This window comes from Podarcis gaigeae, assembly GCF_964106915.1.
Source record: "Podarcis gaigeae genome assembly, chromosome: 18".
NCBI classification, from domain to species: Eukaryota; Metazoa; Chordata; class Lepidosauria; order Squamata; family Lacertidae; genus Podarcis; species Podarcis gaigeae.
The window spans coordinates 6,445,279-6,451,322 of record NC_139696.1 but is presented as its reverse complement, the minus strand read 5'-3'; the positions used below and the strand labels follow the sequence as shown (position 1 = coordinate 6,451,322).

The following is a 6,044-nucleotide window of genomic DNA, read 5'->3' as shown; positions in this document are numbered from 1 at the left end:
ATGGATTCAGGGTCCCCTAAGTCTGTTATCGGGATGCGGGTGGTGCTGTGGGTTAAACCACAGAGCCTAGGACTTGCCGATCAGAAGGACGGCGGTTCAAATCCCCGCGACGGGGTGAGCTCCCGTTGCTCGGTCCCTGCTCCTGCCAACCTAGCAGTTCGAAAGCACGTCATGTGCAAGTAGATAAATAGGTACCACTCCGGCGGGAAGGTAAACGGCGTTTCCGTGCGCTGCTTTGGTTCGCCAGAAGTGGCTTAGTCCTGCTGGCCACATGACCCGGAAGCTGTCTGCGGACAAACGCAGGCTCCCTCGGCCTATAGAGCGAGATGAGCACGCAACCCCAGAGTCGGTAACGACTGGACCTAGTGGTCAGGGTTCCCTTTACCTTTTTAAGTCTGTTCTTGGGACGGGGGTGGCGCTGTGGGTTAAACCACAGAGCCTAGGATTTGCCGATCAGAAGGTCGAATCCCCGCGACGGGGTGAGCTCCCGTTGCTCGGTCCCTGCTCCTCCTAACCTAGCAGTTCGAAAGCACGCCAGTGCAAGTAGATAAATAGGTACCACTCTGGTGGGAAGGTAAATGCCGTTTCTGTGTATTGCTCTGGTTTGCCAGAAGTGGCTTAGTCATGCAGGCCACATGACCCGGAAAAACGCCAGCTCCCTCGGCCTATAGAGCGATCTTCCAGGGGCCACATATCCCAGCAGTCAGTGCCGGCCCACCCAAGAGGCGAGGCGAGGTGACTGCCTCAGGCGGCAGGATGCATGGGGCAGAAGATATGGCCTCCAAGGCGTGCTTTGCCCACTGTTGCTGGCGGTTGGATCTGGAATGTCTGGAGCAACCCAGTCAGATGGGCAGGGAACAAAAATAAAAATATGATGATGGAATCGGGTGTCCCTCTTTTCATTGGAGAAATGTTGGAGGATATTCTGTAGCTGTGCTTTGTATTCCATTCCCAAGAAATGAAGATTAACTCATATGAGGTGCTGTCCTGCAGCTCTAAAGCAGGCATAGGCCAATTCGGCCCTCCAGATGTTTTGGGACTACAGTTCCCATCATCCCCGACCACTGGTCCTGTTAACAAGGGATCATGGGAGTTGTAGGCCGAAAACATCTGGAGGGCCGAGTTGGCCTATGCCTGGTCTAAACCAACAGCCCCAGCTGTTTCATCCAATATCAAGAAGATTGGATGAAATTTAAAGACTGTTTGAATAAATATTGCAATATTAAAGATTTGTAACCACTTGAAATATCTAATTAGGCCTAGGATTAGATTAGGATTAAATAAATAAATAAGAAAAAAGTATGATAAGAAAAGTTAGGAAATTCGATTATGACCGGAATATTGTTATATGGAATAATGATATTGGAAACTGCTACATTTAATTACGTGGAAATTCGGTTGGAAGAGATTAGAGGAAGTCAAGTAATATGTTTATGAAGTTGGATTTTAATTAATTAACCAAGTCTTATTGTATGTGGTGGTATATATATGAGGTTTGAAATACTTTTTTTTCTTTTCTTTTCTTTTTTATTTTTCCTTTATTATTGTTTTTTTTTATTTTTCTGTTTGTTAAAAGTTATGTTTTTGTATGAAGTTTAATAAACATTATTGGGGGAAAATAAAAATAAACCAACAGCCCCAGCTGGGCCTTGTGTCTATTTTCGCCCATTTCCTTCCACTACCCCCCGCTTCCCCCTGCTTTCCCTCCCTCCCGAAATATTTCATTCAGGCTGTAACCAAGCACCACGGAGCGTCGCGGCCGTTCTTTGTACTCGCGCCAGCAGCCATAAAATTCATCGCCCAGGTGAGGAAATCAAGGAGGGCGGACTTCACGGCCATCTGCCTTCTTGCAGCGTGAGAATTCCCTTCCAAGAATATCTGTGGACAATGAGATTACTCTGGCAAATTGGGTGGGGGGGGCGGTGAGGAAGGAAAGATGGGATCGCATGTATTTATCACCATGGCAACACCCAAGTCGGAGGTATCTGTTGACCACAAAGCCCCTCCAAGCATCGCTCAGAAGTAACTAGATCTCTTGACGGGTTGGCGCATGGGGAAATTCTTCCTAAGGAAGAAAATTTGAGTGGAAAGGGGGGTGGGAGGGATGGAATAGGATTCGACCCCTCACCCTCCCCATTCCCCTTTTTAATTTTAGGATCCGTGATGATTGAGTTCAAACCGGCTTTCTCTAACAGGAAATTGCTCCGTTAAAAATGAAGACAAAGTGTTTGTGGGGTCGGGAGTCAATTTAAATGGGGTTTTCAGGTGGATTAATGCAACGACGCGACGGGTCAACAGACTTATGGGTCAAGGGGCAGAAAACACGAGCCAGAAAAATGTAGGTTTTTGGCTGCTGCAACCAGCCAGCAATACAGTGACCTGTATCAATCAATTCAGGGTTTGGTCAACAAAAGCGTAATGAGAACCCTGCAGTGTTCAGAACGTGGCACCCGAGTTTGCTTTCTTTCCTCTTCCCTCTCCAATCCTTTTTCCTTTTGTGCTGTACCATTTTTATTTTATTTTTTTTTTGGTAAGCCCGAAAGGTAGGGACTGTGTTGTTTTCCCTATAGGCAAGCGGTTCTTCAGATGCTTTCTGGCGGAAGATAAAACACGGCGGACGAGCGAGGAAATAAAGGAATGCATGAATGAAGACTTGGCTGGTGTTATTCGGACGGCCATCTGCCATGCATGCTTCAGTTGAGATTCCTGCATTGCAGGGGGGTTGGACTAGATGGCTCTGGGGACCCCTTCCAAGTCTACGATTCCGCGATTCTATTTTGAGCCGTATTGCTGACGCTGAAAACCGTTTAGGCCACTTTAGAGCCAGGAATCGCTGGAGAAGGGGGAGAGACTGGCTGCCATTGTAACCCCTCTCCCCTGACTTCAATGATGACAAAACCAAATAGAGTGGTACCCCAGGTTAAGTATTTAATTCGTTCCAGAGGTCCGTTCTTAACCTGAAGCACCACTTTAGCTAATGGGGCCTCTTGCTGCTGCCGCGCCGCCGCTGCACGATTTCTGTTCTCATCCTGAAGCAAAGTTCTTAAACTGTAACACTATTTCTGGATTAGCGGAGTATGTAACCTGAAGTGTATGTAACCTGAAGCGTATGTAACCCGAGGTACCACTGTACAGTGAGGGAAATAAGTATTCGGTCCCCTGCTAAATTTGCCCGTTTGCCCTCTGACGAAGAAATGACCAGTCCGTAACTTAAATGGTAGATTTATTGTAGCTGTGAGAGACAGAATCTCTGACTTTTGTCTTCTGGGTTTCTGGGTTTCCCCCCCCCCTGTTGTTATTTTGTCTCTCACAGCTACAATAAACGGCCTCAGTCCAGTATACCTGAAGGAGCGTCTCCACCTCCATTGTTCAGCCCAGACACTGAGATCCAGCTCCGAGGGCCTTCTGGCGGTTCCCTCGCTGCGAGAAGTGAGGTTACAGGGAACCAGGCAGAGGGCCTTCTCGGTGGTGGCGCCTGCCCTGTGGAACGCCCTCCCATCAGATGTCAAAGAAATAAACAACTACCTGACTTTTAGAAGACATCTGAAGGCAGCCCTGTTTAGGGAAGATTTTAATGTTTAATAGGTTGTTGTATTTTAGTGTTTTGTTGGAAGCCGCCCAGAGTGGCTGGGGAAACCCAGCCAGATGGGCGGGGTATGAATAATAAATTATTATTATTATTATTAGTAGTAGTAGTAGTATTAGTATTATTGTTATTGTTGTTATTGTTATTATTATTGTTATTATTGTTATTATTGTTATTTTATTTTATTATATTACCATTACAGTGGTACCTCGGGTTACATACGCTTCAGGTTACAGACTCCTCTAACCCAGAAATAGTGCTTCAGGTTAAGCACTTTGCTTCAGGATGAGAACACAAATCATGCTCCGGCGGCAGCGGGAGGCCCCATTAGCTAAAGTGGTGCTTCAGGTTAAGAACAGTTTCAGGTTAAGTACGGACCTCTGGAACGAATTAAGTACTTAACCCGAGGTACCACTGTAAAATTATGGACTGGTCATTTCTTCGTCAGAGGGCAAACGGGCAAATTAAGCAGGGGATCAAATACTTCCCCCCCTTCACTGTAAATATAAATGTACCCTTCCCCACAAATCATGTCACAACCCCACCGTGCAGAGATGCGAGAGCGTTACCTCGGCCCTTCAGATTTCAAACCTCACGCTGTGAATTTGTACACGACCTCCCCCGTTATTTTTTTTATTCTTTTGCAAAAAAAGGGGTGTTAATCGGCTTCGGGCTCCCAGCAACCCCTGCCCCCCCCCCCAGGCACTGTAAATCTACAACCTTGCCTTAAGGAAGGGACGGACCATAATTGCTTCTTACTTCAGACCTGGAAACAGAATACTCAGAGAGGGGGGGGCTTTGTTTGAAAAATTGTGAACGAAACTTGTAACGTATCCCCGGGGGGCAGGCTGCCTTGAGTCCGGAGTGATGAGACCCTACTCCTCTCCTCTCCACCCCATCATTTCCCGATGACCACAAGGGATCTATAAATAATGCAAAGCAGCTGACAAGCGCGTTCCCCCCCCCCAAACAAAAAATCTGGAACTCGTTACCGACTCGGAACGCACAGACTTTTTCTCAGAGTCGTCCCATTGAGCAAAGGGCTGAGAAATATACTTTCGGATCCTTCCTCTCCACTCTAATCCGTCAAGATCAGAATCCGGGGGTCTCCGCAAGTCTATTAACTTGTGTTTTAGTCAGATTAATTTATGATTTAGGCTGCAGATGTTTGCAGATGAGCAAAAGGAAGAGGCTGGAAGCGGGGGGGGGGGAGAGAGATGGGTTTTGCTTCCAGGCAATGGAATATTTTTTTTTTTACCTCCCAGCTTGGGTGGGAGGCTTTGCATTCCTCGGGGGGCGACTTCAGAGGGGCTCCGTGGTGGTGGAGGGGCAAGGCTACTGGCGAAAATGGGCAGAGCGATGGGCGTGACTCGAATAGCGGGCAGAGTGAGCCCTGAGAAAGCCGGAGAGTTCTGCTCACGCAACATCCAGGCATGGAAGACGTAACATTGCAAGAAACGATTATTGCAGTTCGGAGACGACGGCTCTCAAAGTGGGGGCGGAGCCACACTGTTGAGGGGCGTGGCTTGAGGAGAGGAGGCGTGGCATGGCCAGAGTCCTTTCCAAAAGAATTTTTAGTTTTCTTACTCAAAACCTGACATTATTCATTTCACTTTCAGCATAATATAGTGGTACCTCGGGTTAAGAACTTAATCCGTTCTGGAAGTCGGTTCTTAACCTGAAACTGTTCTTAACCTAAGGTACCACTTTAGCTAATGGGGCCTCCCGCTGCCGCCGCTGCACGATTTCTGTTCTCATCCTGAAGCAAAGTTCTTAACCCGAGGTACTATTTCTGGGTTAGCGGAGTCTGTAACCCGAAGCGTGTGTAACCTGAAGTGTCTGTAATCCGAGGTACCACTGTAATCCCTTACGTTTTCACTTCCCATCCTTGTGTCTGTGAGCCGGAGAACCTTCAAAGGAATAATAGAGAGCGCTCTTGAGAATGTGCAAAAGGTAAAGGTAAAGGACCCCTGGACGGTTAAGTCCAGTCAAGGGCGACTATGGGGTTGTGGCGCTCATCTCGCTTTCACGCCAAGGGAGCGGCGTTTGTCCACACATAGCTTTCTGGGTCATGTGGCCAGCAGGACTAAACTGCTTCTGGCGCAACCGGACACCATGACGGAAGCCAGATTGCAAGGAAACACTGTTTACCTTCCTGCCACAGTGGTACCTATTTATCTACTTGCACTGGCGTGCTTTCGAACTGCTAGGTTGGCCGGAGCTGGGACTGAGCAACAGGAGCTCACCCTCTTGCAGGAATTCGAACCGCCGACCTTTTTAATCGGCTATGGGAAAACCATAGCTTTAACTGTACGGACCTTTGTTGGCAAGGTGATGTCTCTGCTTTTTAAGATGCTGTCTAGGTTTGTCTTATCACTACCCGAAGGAGTCTCAAAGCGGCTCACATTCTCCTTTCCCTTCCTCCCCGACAACAAACACTCTGTGAGGTGAGTGAGGC

The 6,044-nt window shown here is 47.8% G+C and overlaps 1 protein-coding gene across 1 annotated transcript in view; it reads right to left on the bottom strand.

Moving 5' to 3' along the window:
- NRTN (neurturin) overlaps positions 1-6,044 on the bottom strand; it is a 124,893-nt gene that overhangs the window by 26,397 nt on the left and 92,452 nt on the right. The gene's annotated exons all lie outside the window — the stretch shown is intronic.